The 14168-nt window shown below is 48.0% G+C and overlaps 1 protein-coding gene across 7 annotated transcripts in view; it reads left to right on the plus strand.

Moving 5' to 3' along the window:
* The first annotated feature begins 856 nt into the window (after positions 1 to 856).
* The window catches only part of ANKRD11 (ankyrin repeat domain containing 11), a 158021-nt gene continuing 144709 nt past the window's right edge, over positions 857 to 14168 (plus strand). For 3 of the 7 annotated variants that reach the window (XM_074582667.1, XM_074582672.1, XM_074582669.1), the window contains exon 1: positions 894 to 1179. The gene's annotated coding sequence lies outside the window, so the exon portion shown is untranslated. Of the gene's footprint in view, positions 1180 to 2440; positions 2544 to 8381; positions 8575 to 14168 lie in introns of those variants that run through there. The other 4 variants (XM_074582665.1, XM_074582666.1, XM_074582673.1 and 1 more) reach the window with 4 other exon arrangements.

Consider the following 14168-nt stretch of genomic DNA (forward strand, 5'->3'; position numbering starts at 1 on the left):
CCCGCGGGTCCCCGGTACCCTCAGCTCCGGCCGGGGCATCCGGGGCTTGACCCGGGCGATCCCTGGCCACACAGAACGACGCTGTATGTAAATGACCACCGAGGGGAGCTTCTCATTAGCACAGCCTCTTATAGACAGGGAAAGGTCTGGGCATCGAGAACTTTTAAGGTGAACGCCGTTCTCAGCCCCAAAGCACGCAGCGGCTCGTAACGCCGAGCGAACGCCCGGTGTGTCCCGGCGGTAACATGTAACCGACCGCTGCCCCGCACCGCCCTGACCCCTGGAAACCACCGCCTTTCAGGGACAGGGACCGCGGGGCTCCCCGCCCGGCGGGGGGAGACAACCGGCGGGAGGGGGCACGACAGGACACGGGACTGACCCCGCACCACCCGCCGCCGCCGTCCTGTCAGAAGCCTCCGCTGGGCCCCGCGGCCGCTCAGCGGGCCCGGGGCGGGCGGCACGACGGCGGGCAGCCCTGTCCCGCTGCCGGTGGCGGAGCGGCGCCTCGGCGGACCCCACACGTACCTCCGGGGCTGAGGGGAGCGGGACCAGGGCCGGGGAGGGGGGGGCGGCGACGGTAGAGAGACCAACCCGCCCCCCCACCGGGCTCGCCCCGGAAGCGCCGCCGCGCTCGTGACCCCTGCAGAACCCGCCAATGGGCAGCCGCGCCGCCGGGACACGTCGGCCAATGGCGGCCGCCGCCCCTCAGCCCCGCCTCCCCGCTCTCGTCATGCCGAGCGCGCGGCGGGGGGGGCGCTGTGGCGTCGCGTTCGCCTCCCCCTCACCCCCCCCCCCCGCGCTTCCCCGCGGCGGCGGCGCGCTGACGTCGCGGCGGCGCTGGCCGTGTTCCTCCAATGGGGCGCGCCGACGCGGCGGGCCAATGAGCGGCAGCGTCTCAGCGGTGGCCGATCGGGCGGGCGGGCGGCAGCGCTGGGAGCCGAGGCCGAGGCCGAGCGCGGCGGGGCCATGGAGCGGGCGGCCGGGAGGCGCCGCCGCCACTGCCCGCGCCCCCTCCGCTAATACCGCTCCCCCCCCTAGCGTCCCTCCGCCGCCGCCCTTCAGCGCCGCCGTAGCCCCTTCACCCTTCCCCCGCCGCCTCCTCTATGCGGCGGGGCCGGCGGAGCCGCAGGCCTCGCTCCCCCGCGAGGCTGCCCTCGGCCCGCTGAGCCCGGAGCTCCGGTAAGGGGCGGCGGGGAGGGGGGAGGCGGAGGCTGCCGCGACTTGGTGGGAGAGTAGAGGGGTCTGGGTGGGGTTGGGGTGGGGGGGAAGCAGGGGGGTGAGGGCAGAGGCGCCTAAAGAGGGTGCACCGGGAACAGCGCGGGGGGGGGGGGGGGGGGGGGCACGGGAGGAAAGCGCCGTACCGAGGGTTTTGTGGGGGGTGGTGAAGAAGGTCAGGGCCTGTTTAGAGCAAGAAAGGGCTGTTAGGGACTGGGGGAGGAGAGGGGAGAACACGGGGGTGTCCGTGGAAGGGCAGAAGGCCCGGGGGGGGGGTGGGCAGGGGGTGGGAAGGGGCTGCAGGAGGCTGGAGGGAGGCAGGGGCTGGCTGGGGTGAGGAGGGTTTGGGGAGGGTGGGGGGGAGCTGCAGAGAGAGCTCGGGGGGTGGTAAACATTTACGGATGGGGAGCCGTGGGGTGCATCACGGGGTGGGGGGAGCACGGGGCTCTGGGTCGAGGCCGCGGCGTGGGCCCGTCCGTTCCCCCCCCCCCCCCTTTTTTTTTTTTTGTGGGGACACGGCGGCGCGCAGAGGCGCGGAGGGGGAGCACGCATTTTGGGGTGAGCACTGTGCTGGGAGGAACAATACCAAAAGTTGTCTGAAATGGTAATTTCCGTTTCCCATTTCATCATCCCTGGGTAGGCGTTAGCCCTGCGTGTGTGTGCGCAGAGGATGGAGCTGAACCGAGCTGCCGCCAGCCAGCCTGGCTGATCCGCGTTTATTTATTTATTTTCTAGTTTAATCTTTAAATTGCTTGGTGTTTTTTTTCCTCCTCGGAGAAGCCTTTGTGTGCCGGAGAGGGGCTGCTGGACACCTTTACCCCTTAGCAAAGAAAGGAAGAAAAAAAAAAAATAAAAAAAAAAAAAAAAGAATCCCAACCCAAAACAGCTGCACTTCTGCAGTCCAGAATTAACCTCCCCCAGTCCGGTAGATTGATTGCATGTTTAGAAAGGCAAATCGCCGCCCCCCCCCTCCCACCCCCCTCTCTTCGAAAGGAGCTGGGATGAGCTGAGCCCTCGGTGCCCTCTGCCCTTTCCCAGAGAGAGCAGCTGTCCTGCGAGGGGGTGTGCGTGCGGATTGAAAATCGGCCTGTTCATTGAGGCACAAGAGTCGGTGTGTTTACGGATTGGCTTCTACTCTAAGCTTGGAGATCTGTTTTGATATCCAGTTGCAGGAAAGGGTTCCTCCTCCCCCCCTTCCCCCCCCCCCCCCCCTTGGTTTTGTACACAAAGTACTCTCTTACCACTGGGGACACGGCCCTATAGGCAGAGAACAAATTCCAGGCAGCTCTTGAAGCAAAATTCTCTCCTGAGATGGTTTCTGAAATTGGGTATAGACTTCTTTTTTTTTTTAATACCTTGTGCAGGCAAAGGTATTTAGCTGAAAACATTTTGCGAATGTAATGCTTTGTAGTGGCTGTGTGCTTTCTCGAAATGCTGGAATTTGTATAAACGTAAGGAACTTGAATTTAAATGCATTTTTTCCTTTTTTCTTGGTTGTTCATAAAATAGAACATTTTTATGTAATCACTCCAATTATTTTCTTTTTCTGGGGGAAAAAAACACTCCATGGAGTCATGGAGAGGGAAAAGGAGATTAACTCTCGCGTGTTTTCAAATGGCATTGATACATTCTTTTGTGTGTGCTCTACCAGGAACTAAATATTTGACTTGATTAACTTAAAAAGAAAAAGCTGGCGTTTTTACAAAATGGATTTACTGGCAGATTAAAGGTGCATATTGGAGCACTTTTAAATGGTTGTGGTGGCGTGCGGTAGCGGGGTTTTAAATGCGTCGTGGAGCGAGACCTACAGTGACTTCTCTGTCTCGGCAGGGGAAACTCTTAGGCACCTCGTTTCATTAATGCCTGTGAAATGTCGCCGCTGAAGCTGCGTGACCTGTTTTCGTTCCGTGGGAAGCGCTCCTCAGTGGAAGATCTCGCTCTGAGGGGTGCTCTGTGCCTGCGTGGGTCCATGCTGGGGGCTCTGGTCGAGCTGCTCCTACAGCACAGTTGCCCTCACAGCCTTGGGGGTGTTTGTCGCCAAAGCACAGCCTTGTCTGCACTACTGTGTCCATCCTGGCGGCTGCTCTTGCTTAGGTGTGTCTGGGGCTTGTGGAGCTCAGCTCTTTTTTTTTTTTTTAATGCAGAGATGCTCCGGGTCTCTTTCGTTCTAGCAGAACTTGTCAGTCCGAAAGGAGGTAGCGCAAGAAGGTATAAAACTTGCCAGGGCACATCTTGTCTGTGTCCTCCCTGGAAAAGGGCGGTCTGGGCTCCAGTGGGGTTTGCTGTGAACCTGTATAGTTAGGCTAGCTGGGACTTGCATCACCTCCAGACTTGTCTGAGTAAGTGGTGGGGGTTTGGTTTGCGAAATTCGGAGCAGGCTGAGTTGCCCATACAGCAAAAGACACATGGGAGTCTGGAGTGCATAGGAGCCCTTCGCTTTCTGCTCGCCAACTTGATCAGTTCCCAACTATTTTTTATTTTTTGCTTGTTTCTGTTCTAAATAGTGATTATAGGAGCCCTGGTCGTGTAAGCATTAGTGGCTTTGACAGGCTGGAAACTGGAGATGTTACGTTTAGTGTTTCACGATTGGTTTTACTGTTCAGTTCCGTTTCTGCTTTTAAAAATGAACTCTTGTCTGCATCTCCATTTCATAAAAACGTGGCTTAGGGTGAATTGATTCTTTTTTATGTGCTGCTTCTTGTTTTTATGGTGTTGTAATAGCATTTTCTCAGACTTAAGCATACAGATTGTCCAAAATGAATGTTGGTTTTGGATAGGGGAAGAAAACTCAAAAAAAAAAAACAAACGCAAAAACAAAACCAAACCCAAAAAACCTTCCAGCAAAGTGCTGGCCTTCACTTCTTCCTTCGTGTGTGGGAGGCAACCTGTTAAGATTAGTTTATTTTCTGCTCGTGTTTTAATTGACTAAGTCCCCAAAAATGCTTCTAAACAAAACGAAGCGTATCACAGTGTCGCGCAGCGTTCTTCTGCTGTTCAGTAGAGCAGACAAATGTATTTCTCTAGGGTCAGTGAAGACTAGTCGTGTTAATCAATACTGTACCAGCAGTGTTCCCTTTTCAGTAAACCAGATGGACTACTTACAACTGGGGGTGATTATTTTAACAGTGTAATTGTAACATGGCTGCACGATGACAGTGTTTCCTGCAGATACTTCAAAGGAAGGTTCCTGACAAGTATATCTTTACTGCTTTTAATCTATACTCTTTGTCTTTATGTTGTGGCTTTTGGACATATGTTTGAAGTACTAAGATTTATTTTTTTTTAACCTCCTGCTTTTCTATACGTTAAAAGAAGGCAGTACTCTATAAATAATAAAGTGTCTCGAGGATGGGAATAAAACTGGGATTAATTGCTTTTGGGGGGCTCCCACGGTGGTGTGTTGGTTTCAGTTAGTTTTAGATCCACGCAGTGACTAAGGGAAAACTAGGAAGAGCTTTAGGTTACTGTGAGGAACCAGCAGTATTTTTTTGAAATAGAGCTTGAATCTTCTATGATTGTGCATGTGGCTTTGTTTTGGGGAAAATATTTTCTGTGCTGACTTGAGTCTTGACTGGGACGGTCTAATTACTTGGTGAAGGAACCCTTCTCCGAGGGAAGGAAATGCACAGGACTGGAGCTGGTTAATTACATTTTGTAAAATTAGTGAGTGACGGCTTTCTTAGGAGGTTAGCCCCTCGTCCTCCCTCTGTGTGCAGTACCTGAATTTCAGGCTTGACAGTCTGCCTTATGGATTGAAATTCTTCCTCGGTATTAAGATTTAATGGTGGTAGATACATAGCAAGTAGTGACAGGTACCGCTGCTTTTCAGTACAGCAAAGGCAATAATGCTTGGAAATGTTTACATGGTGGTTGTTATTCTAATCGTATTTCCTTGACGAGGCTCTAGTAAAGGTGGCTTGTCTGCTCCCTCCATTGCGTGTGAGAATGGTATTTCAGTTGTAAAAGGCTGGGGAGAGAAACCGGTGTCTCCATAGCAAAGATTTTAATGTTTCATGATAAACTCGCATATATTTTTACCCCATCTAATTTAAAACAGTCTGCACGACACTTTACGGGAATGATTTGTATGCAGCTTTTAAATATTTTTCTCTTTCCTGCAAGAGAAATCAGCGGCACGGAGCTGGTTTTTCTGAGGGTGCAGAGTGCCGGGATCCTCAGCCAAGCGCTATGTAATTTGTATGCCACTGATGCGCGGTCATAAAAAATACTCGCATAAATGTTAAAAGAAAGCTTGTGTAGTCAATTATTTGAAATCACAAGCATCTGAAACAGTATGGGTTTGTGCAGCTATAGCCTTAATAAAGTATGGTTGGGCAAAATGCTGTCTTTGGTGTCCTGCTGCGAAGGGGGGTAGGAAGCTGTCCGCACCTGTGGTCTGGAGGCTGGTTTTGAGTGTATTTGACTGTATCTGGAATTTTTAAGCTTTCCCGCGTGAGAACTGGTGTTTTCTGGTGTATTTTTCTTGTGCAGTTGTTGGGTATTTAAAAATCTTAATTTGTCAGAGCCTGGGTGGTGGTGGTGCTAGCTTCATCCGTGGCTAGTTGTAGGTGATGCCAATTTGTAATCCTTTACAAGTGTATTTAAAAAAATAAAAGAAGCTTAAATGCTCATAGCAGTGAAAAATCTGTTCAGTGTGTAGCGTGTGCGTGAAGAAAGCAGGCACACACGTTGGTCTGCGTAGTCTCTGTCAGCTGAGCCGAGGGCTTTTAAAAATCTGCTCTAATTTTTATGCTGTATGTGGAATGGCTAATCCCATAAAAGCCTCGCACCTTTTGACAGATGAAACGCTGCTGTTCTTAACTTATTTGAGCAAAATATTTTTATAGATGGTATTAGCTCTGTGGCTCCAAGGGTAATGCAGTCCTTACACGAGAAAGATCTTGCTTTGATCTGACAGCTTTCAAGATCCATTTCCAATCACTGAGTTCCATTAACTCTGTTTATAATGGTGCCCTCAGACTTTTTTCTGTTTATGTGACTCTTTAGGGTGTTAACATTTCTGCGTATATGAGTTCTCTTTAATAAACTGAAGGAGTAATTGGGGTCAGAAAAGGAAATAATCCTGTTAGAAGGCGCAGTTAATTATATCAGGTATTTTGGGCTCGGAAATTCTTCCTCTTGATTCTTTAATGTTTTCTCCAAACTGTAGGATGTAGAGATGTTACCAGATTGCCACCAAAATAGGACAGTGGGGCAGGGTGGTGTCCGTACAGTTAATTTTGGGAATGTGAAACGAACGCGACTGCAGGTTTGCTGGCCGTGAGGGTCACAGGGGAGGGGAGGCTTCCCCGGCGAGCTGCCTCTTGCCTCTTCTGCCTTGTCACAGCCTTCAGCATGATCTACGTGGTCCTGTGACCATCGAGGGCGATGCGGGAGCCCTGTCGCTGTGCAGGAGCTGGGGCAGGCCATGGAACCGCCTGCGTCTTGCCAGACCTCATGTAAGAGACACCATCCCGGGTTTTCCTGCCCCTCTCAGTTCTGGTAGTGAAAAGACGTGAGCTGCTAAAGAGGACTTCTGAAACCTGCGTGTCTTATAGTTAATTTTCATTTTCTTCGTCGCGTGAATAAGTTCCGCTCGTTGCGGTGTAGCTGTTGTGAGCAGAGGCTGAAATTGCAGTCTGCAGAGGTCAGGGAATTGGGAGATGCTACCCCAAAGTAAACAGAAAGCGTGCAGTAGTCCTTAGTGTTGCGGGGTAGCAGTGACGGAGAGTGAATTGCTGTTGTAGCCAGAAGAAAGTGATGGTTTTTTTCTAGGTCAGGGTTGAAGGCACTGTCAGGGTGGTGATGTGAAGCATATATTACTGTCTGCATTGTCCCTGCCATATGGATGTGTGCAGTACTGCCCTTGGCATTCATGCATTGAATTATTTATCCTCTAAAAATCTGTAGGCAGCCTTTCTTCCCCTGTCTCTAAGAAAACCAAACTTATCTGACAAGCATTTTTAAAATAAATCTTCCACTGTAAATTATTGTAGTGGCAGGAGCAAGCCATTGATTGTATATTTGGTTTACTAATAGAAACACAAGGTTACAACATTCAATGTTTTGTGGAAACATTGGAATATTAATTCTGCTGTTAGGTGCCAGGGTGTTCATGCTGGCACTGGGTTCACATGTGAGTAAAATGCATGCCTGTTTCTCTAGCAACAAGATTTACAGGCTTTGAAAATGGGAAGGGTAGAAAACTTCTTAGTATGTGTAAAAAGAAGCTTTGTCTCGGGTAAGTACAGACGGAACTAATGTTTTTCTCGCGTATGAGCCGTGAGAAAGCGTCTCCTTTCCTCTTGCATTGCGTTGGATCTGCTCTGAGGAAAATGTTAAGATGGTCCTTGTTTTGAGTGGTAGGCTTCAGGTCCTCAGCCGCGGACATCGGTGTCTGGAGAGTGTCACGGTCGGGTGGTTAAATGGCTGTGGGTAATCAGGGGAGGGAGGGGAAGCAAACACTGGAGGAAGCTGGCTCTGTAATTTTTTTTTTTAAGAGAGTGACAGCTTTGCGGTATAGAAAAGGTCTAAAGCAATTTACCTTTAGAGCAGCATAAAGCTGCTAAAATTGAATCACAGGCGTGGCAAAGCAGGGAGATGTTACCCTCTTAAAAAATTCACCACAATCCCAGAGGCAGCCTGTCCCTGAAGGCTTGACAGCCTGTGCAGCAAGAGGCTGAAGGGCTCGGTTTTGAAAGTACTGTGCTGCTTGGAGTATCTTGATGTGAAATGAAAGTACGTGTAATTTGTAACTCCTAAAAAATACATTCAGTAGCTTTAAAGGAAAATAAGGTGAACGGAAACTTCATTACTAAGTATAAAATGCTTAACTGCAGTTCCTGGTGCATCTTCGTTTTAAATAAAGCACACATGAAAGTGCTCCCCTCCCCCTGAGCGCAGAGCCTTATCAGCTTATCTGGGCAGGAGTTCAGAGCCATAAAAACTATATCCTGCTTACACCTTCCAGCCTATCCTATGACCTGCTCTGTGTAAACAAGTTGTACCAGGAGCTCCAAATTACTAGTAAGTAGCTGGGTTCTCTACAGGCCGGTTAGGTCCAGGAGGAGCCAAGATAAAGTTCCAAGAAGTTCTCCGTTGGGAATGGTCTCCTGATAGCTGCCTTCTGCAGGGAGGAGGTAACAGATCTGGTATCCTGCTGACTGTGGCAGTGACCGTATCCTACGAAAAGCAGTAATCTTTTGGGTAGACTTTACACTTTCGGTCTGTGTTTTCCACGTTAAGCAGGATGGTGGCTGTTGCAGATTGTGAAATGTCAGCGTTGTCGTAACAACACACACCGCTTGCAGCACTGACTGTCGTTCTGCCGTTGCGTCAGGTCCTGGATGGACTGAAGATGTAAGCCTATTTATAAAGTACTGCTGTAGTTATATCTTTAGATAGATGGATGAGATTAGCCGTGCCGATGCTGGGAAGAGATATAGGTAGATGCGGGGAAGGGGTGTGTGTGTGGAAACAAACATCCTGCTCATGGCTGTGCTATGGTTGTTTAAATACCACTGGGTGAGCTGGTGCTCTAGTTACAGTGTTTGGCTGCTTCCCATAGCTTGCTGTCTCCTTGGTTTCATCTTGCAGCTCAGCACCGGCTGCGTGTTGGATAAATGCACAGCCACATTTATCCGAACTAAACCGTGGGTCTGTAATGAGCAAGCCTGGGTGTGTTTTGTGTGTAAAACTTTACCTTTCTGAGCAGTCCAAGAGTTGAGTGCACTAGCTGGGTTGGAAGATGAAAGCCTGTTCTCCTTGAACGTTGACCTTTTTATTCCAACTTGTGTGGTTTCGTCCTACCGACTCAGAAGGGACACGTGCGAATACACTGGTTTTGAAAACAAGAATAGCTGATAACTGCTGTATCTTCTCTGGTCTCCTTCCTTGCTGTAGCCTCTTGGCACACGTCAGGATGCTGCGCGATGGCTGTCGTGGTCTCTGATCTGTTCATCCCTCTCCACTTTGCCAGCAGCCCAGAAGGCTTTTGGCTTTCTGACCGGGATCTGAGGTGCCCTGCATTACTCAGAGCTGCTCTCTGTTGCGGGTGATGGTAGCAAATTAAATCGACTTCCCCTGTGATCAGCACTGGTACTGGGCTGTTAAACTTGTTCTGTGGCGAGAGCCGAATTGCCTTTGAGTTAGCCTTCGTCCCGGGGAGAAGAGATTAGACGAGAAGTCAACTTCGTGGCTTTTTCCTGGTGTGCTGCGTAGTGCTCCTTAATTAAAGCTACAGGTTGTAGTCTTAAAATGCTGAATTTACTTCTGCAGTCTGTTCTGTCTACTAGCTTCCCCTACTTCACCCACCATAATATTTCTTCTCCCTTCTGTCTGTCCCCCCTCCTCCTCCTTCCCGGGAGCCTCATCTGATGGAGGTTCTGCTCAGCTCTCTGCTCTTGCCTTGGTCCTCCTCATCCAGGATTCTTGTCTCTAATTTTAGCCTGCCTGCCTTTTGATGTTCCCTCCCGTCTGTTCCTGCCTTTCTCCTTTTCTCTGAGATCATCCTGCATCTTCATCTCCCTCTCAAGATCTGGGCCTTGTTTTTGCGTGGTGGGAGGAAAGCGCTTGAAAATGGAGTGAAGCCGCAGTAGCATTGAGAGGTGAAAGGATCTGAGGGCATGGAGACTTCTTTCTGACAGGGATGAGAGTTTGGGGTGCTGGCAGCTTGAGTCTGCTGTTTTACGCCTGTTGTGCTTACCATTAATAGCTCGTTAGCTTGTTGCCTCTTCTGCGTCACCGTCACCACCTATTGTCTCTGGTTAGATCAGCTCTTTGGATCTTTCTGTTTTATGAATTTGTCCTGTATTTGAATGATGGGTCTCTTTTCCACAGTGTTACCATAGTAGTTGTAGGCAGAATTTACTCTTAAGGAGCAGTGCAGGTAACTGAAATCTGCAAAAATCCTTCTGATAGTCTCTTCAGAGCTGTTATCTTGTCCATCTGGTGCTAATTCACTTGCTGCAGCTTGCAGTAGGGAAGGGTGCATGGGAGGTCTGCTGGCAGCGTTGCATGCTCAGTATTGCCTCGCAGCCTGGCTTTCCCCTGAACCTCCTGCCGTTTGCTAGGGCAGGGAAGCTGCAAAAGCTGCCTGCTTTCCTCTAGAATTTCACTTCATGTTAGCGTGTATTTGCTTACATTTACGGAGAAAATGACTTTTCTAATGCGGATGCATTTTGACGCGGTAAGCCAGTTCTCCGCAAAAGGATGGAGTGCACAACGGCAGAAAGCAGGGTACCCGACCCGATAGCTCTGGCATCCGGAAAGGCAGCTTGGCCTGGTGGGATTCGTCTGCTTGGAGACTACTGGGGATGGTGTGTGTACACGTAATCTGATTTGTGCACAGAATATAAATACTGGCTGCTGCAGACATGCAGCCTGTGGTTTTAGAAGTTCTTTTGTGAAAACAGCATTCAGCCCCTCCACCACTGCAGCAAGGAGCTTCACTAGAAACACAATTCTAGCAATTAGTGAAGGTTTTAAAAAGGAACCTAGCAACTGCTGCTGTAGTTCGGTTTGCAGATATTATTTTTTTTTAGTCTGAGATTTGTAGCTGTTTTCTTTGCGTTGTGTGGAGATTGTCTGGACGTCGCTGTGGAGGGAATAGTGGTTGTGCTGAGATCAGTGACTAAATGAGTTGAGATGATAATGGTGATGCTACTGTGGGCTCTGCAGCAAGCGATCCTCGGGGAAAGTGGAGCATGACTGGAATATATTTGGTGGCATGTGAATTTGGTGTTTGTGGGTAACCTGAGCTCACCTCTAAAGAGTTTTGTTACCCGGTTACTTTCTGACCTAACTTGCTTTTGTCAACAGTCGCACCGAATGATTAACAAATGATGCTTTCCATGAGCGTGGTTATGTAAAACGTTAATAGGCTGTGTTTTTTCACATCAGCTTTATAACATGCGCTGGGCTTTAAGTCGGAACTTCAAAGAAGGTAGTTTGCTTTATGGTTGAACCTATGAGCAGTTTTATGTGCAGGGTGGAGTGAACTTGTGGAGAATATTGCAGTTTTCCCACTGTCATAAAAAGTTATGATCCTCATGATTCAAGTATTGTTCTGTAGGTGGAGGCAAGAGACAGATGCAGAGGTCAGTGGGAGCGTGTACGGAGTGAGCTCAGATGTGCCAGTGGAGTGAATGGTGTCTTCTGTGTTCCCAGCACACTGAAACGGGTTCAAATAGTGCCTTGTGCTCTTTCTGGGTCTTCCTAAGAAACCTGCACCTGTGTTACTCGCGGAACAGGCAGACCATTTCCATGGGAAAGGAACTTGGCAGGGGGAACCGTGAAACGCGGCTGAGAAGAGTGCTTTTTTCTAATGCAGTATTTTAAACCGTTCTTAAAACGTGGCGCTTCAGAGTGGAAAAGAGACTGTAAGTCAGTTTATAACCTACTTTCTTTCTTTGGGCTTTTCTTTGGGGTACGAGCCAAGCGAGTTAAAAAAAAATAAGTAAGTGGCTGCCTCTGGAATGAGCCTTATTCCAATTAACTTCACTCCTGCTTCAGAAGATATTTAAAAACTGAGATATATTACCTAAAAAAAGGACTGTTTAGGCTAAATGATCATGGTTGGGACAACCTTTTAAAGCATTAAGTGCGGGCTTTTGTAAAAGTATCTGACAACGGGTTCTCATTGACCTGTGCTGCTTTTAAACCGTGGTGAGGTGCAAGACTCTTCCAGCTGTAGAGTCAATGTCGCAAATTCCGAGGTATAAAACACTTTTCAGCTTTCAATAGGTAAGCTATAGCTGATGAAAATAAGTCACTATTCCAGTTTCAGTCAGAACTCTATAAATATTCTGAGTGACTTAGCCTCTCGTTTAAAACATTTTCTCCTGGGATGAGGAGGTATAAATGTGCTCTTTGTTTGCAGCCAAGAAAATTAAAGGATCACAACACTCAAAAACGTACACGTTAGATCTTCTGAAAAACTGTTTCTTAAAGAATGTATACTATATCTAAATGTGCAAATACCTTTTTCTAAGATGGTTTGTTTTCTGTTCTGTTAGCTTGAAGAATTTTATTCTGAATACATTAAAACTTGAAAAAAAAAAAAGACTATGATCCTTATCTTTGGATGATCCATTAGCTGTTATAGCCTGCCTTTTATTTATTTTTGTAAACACATGTGTGAATGTAAACATTTTATCCAGAATGGCCTTGCAAATGTTCCTGCATTAACATATATTGTCATGGAGAATAATTTTCATTTAACTGTAATTTGCTTTATATTTTCCTCCCTGGTTGCCATAGAAACGCGGACCGATGTGGCAGTGACTACTCACAGGAGCTAGGTTATGCATTGCCTTTATAATGGACCTCTGTTAATCATGCTGCAGTTTTCACTGACGGAACCATGATTATTTGCAGGAGGCACTTTATTTATATAAACTGTAAGATGCCTGTGGTACCTCGGCTTAATATTCAGAGTTATCAAGGGTGTTCTTCTGTTCTGCAGAAGTTGTGTCATAAGAAGTGCCAATGTATTATGATGATTGTGGAATTGATATATAGTTACTTAAATTTAATGTCAGTTAGACTTCATTTTCAATTTTCATTTCATTTACTGTAATAGCCTAACTAGTAATGCTCTTTCCTATGGTTCAGCGTAAGATCTTAAACGTTTGAAATACAGCAATGAAACATTTGTTATCCTTGTCTGTGCATAAAAAGTTGACTTGCTTTTCATAATAATGTGTCCGTGCCTTTACGGTGGGGGTTGCAGCTCGACAAACACCTTCTCTTCCACCCTAAGCCTGGCATCGAAGAACAGTGAGCTTTGTCTATCAGTGATACCAAAGCACTTAAGCATGCTTTAGAAGGAAAAAAATGATGCCTTTTGGCTAAAAGCAGGTAGAAAGGGGGTGAGGATGGATTTTCAGTTGCATTTGTTGCCTCTCTGCGAATTTGGGGTCTGTCTTGCACCTCTCATTTTTGGCCTCCGTGTCTGCCGTGTGCCATGGCTGCTGTTCTTCTGAACTGTGCCCACATTTCCCTCTGATTTACTTCCACTCCTGAACCCCTGGGCTCAGAAAATGCAGATGTGAGTGTTGCGTATGTCCGCCGCAGCTGGCGGTGGGAAGCTGATTTTACGGCTGAAGATAGTGGGGCCGTCCCAAGGCGGAGGTGATTTAGGGCTTCAGATACTGCCCCTGCGTTACAGTACACGCCACGGCGTGGTGGTGGGCTTTGTCCTCAGCTGGATGGGGCTGGGGGCTCTGGTGGATCCCGTAAGCATGTAGGAGTGGGTGCTTTCTTTTCTTTACTGTCACTTCAAGGGTGAAGTACAACATGATCTCCAGGAGTATCTGCGCTCCGATGCCTGACATTTTAGGACCTGACATTTTAGGATGCACTGAGAAAACAGAAGGATGCTGATCTCTGCCTTTGTCGATGGCTCCTTCAGACCTTGGAAGGACTTGCCTTCCAGCTACTGAGATAAGAATCACGGTGGCATTGGTTCAAACTGAACTCGTCAATTAGCAAATGATTCATTTTTGCTTAACGGGGATGAGCTAAAGGAACGAAAATCGGCCACAAGGGATTCTCTTTTGCCTGTGTACTTTCATGGCAGAAACCTTTAAATTGTAACTTAAGAGATGTGAATTTCACTCGCCTCAGGAATCAGACTTCTCAAAATGAATTTTTAGTTTGGTTTTAGGTCTTAAAGAAGATTTGTATGTTGGTCCTTCCTTTCCTGCTCTTCGTGGTTAGATGCCAATTGTCGGTTACGTAAGTCCGGATTACTCCGGCACGTGGATGCTTTCAGATGCATATGGTCTCACAGTTATTTCTTGGTACTTTACAGAAAGAATTGAGTAACGTTTTGTTCGGCAATGCAGTATTAAGAAACCGAGCATTTCTTTTTTTTCTGTAATGGCATATAAACAAGTAGTGATAACATCCTATTTAAAGCGTTTGGAGGAGGTAGGGCTAAGGAGGGGAGG

Source organism: Larus michahellis, chromosome 4, assembly GCF_964199755.1.
Source record: "Larus michahellis chromosome 4, bLarMic1.1, whole genome shotgun sequence".
In the NCBI taxonomy this organism is placed as follows: Eukaryota; Metazoa; Chordata; class Aves; order Charadriiformes; family Laridae; genus Larus; species Larus michahellis.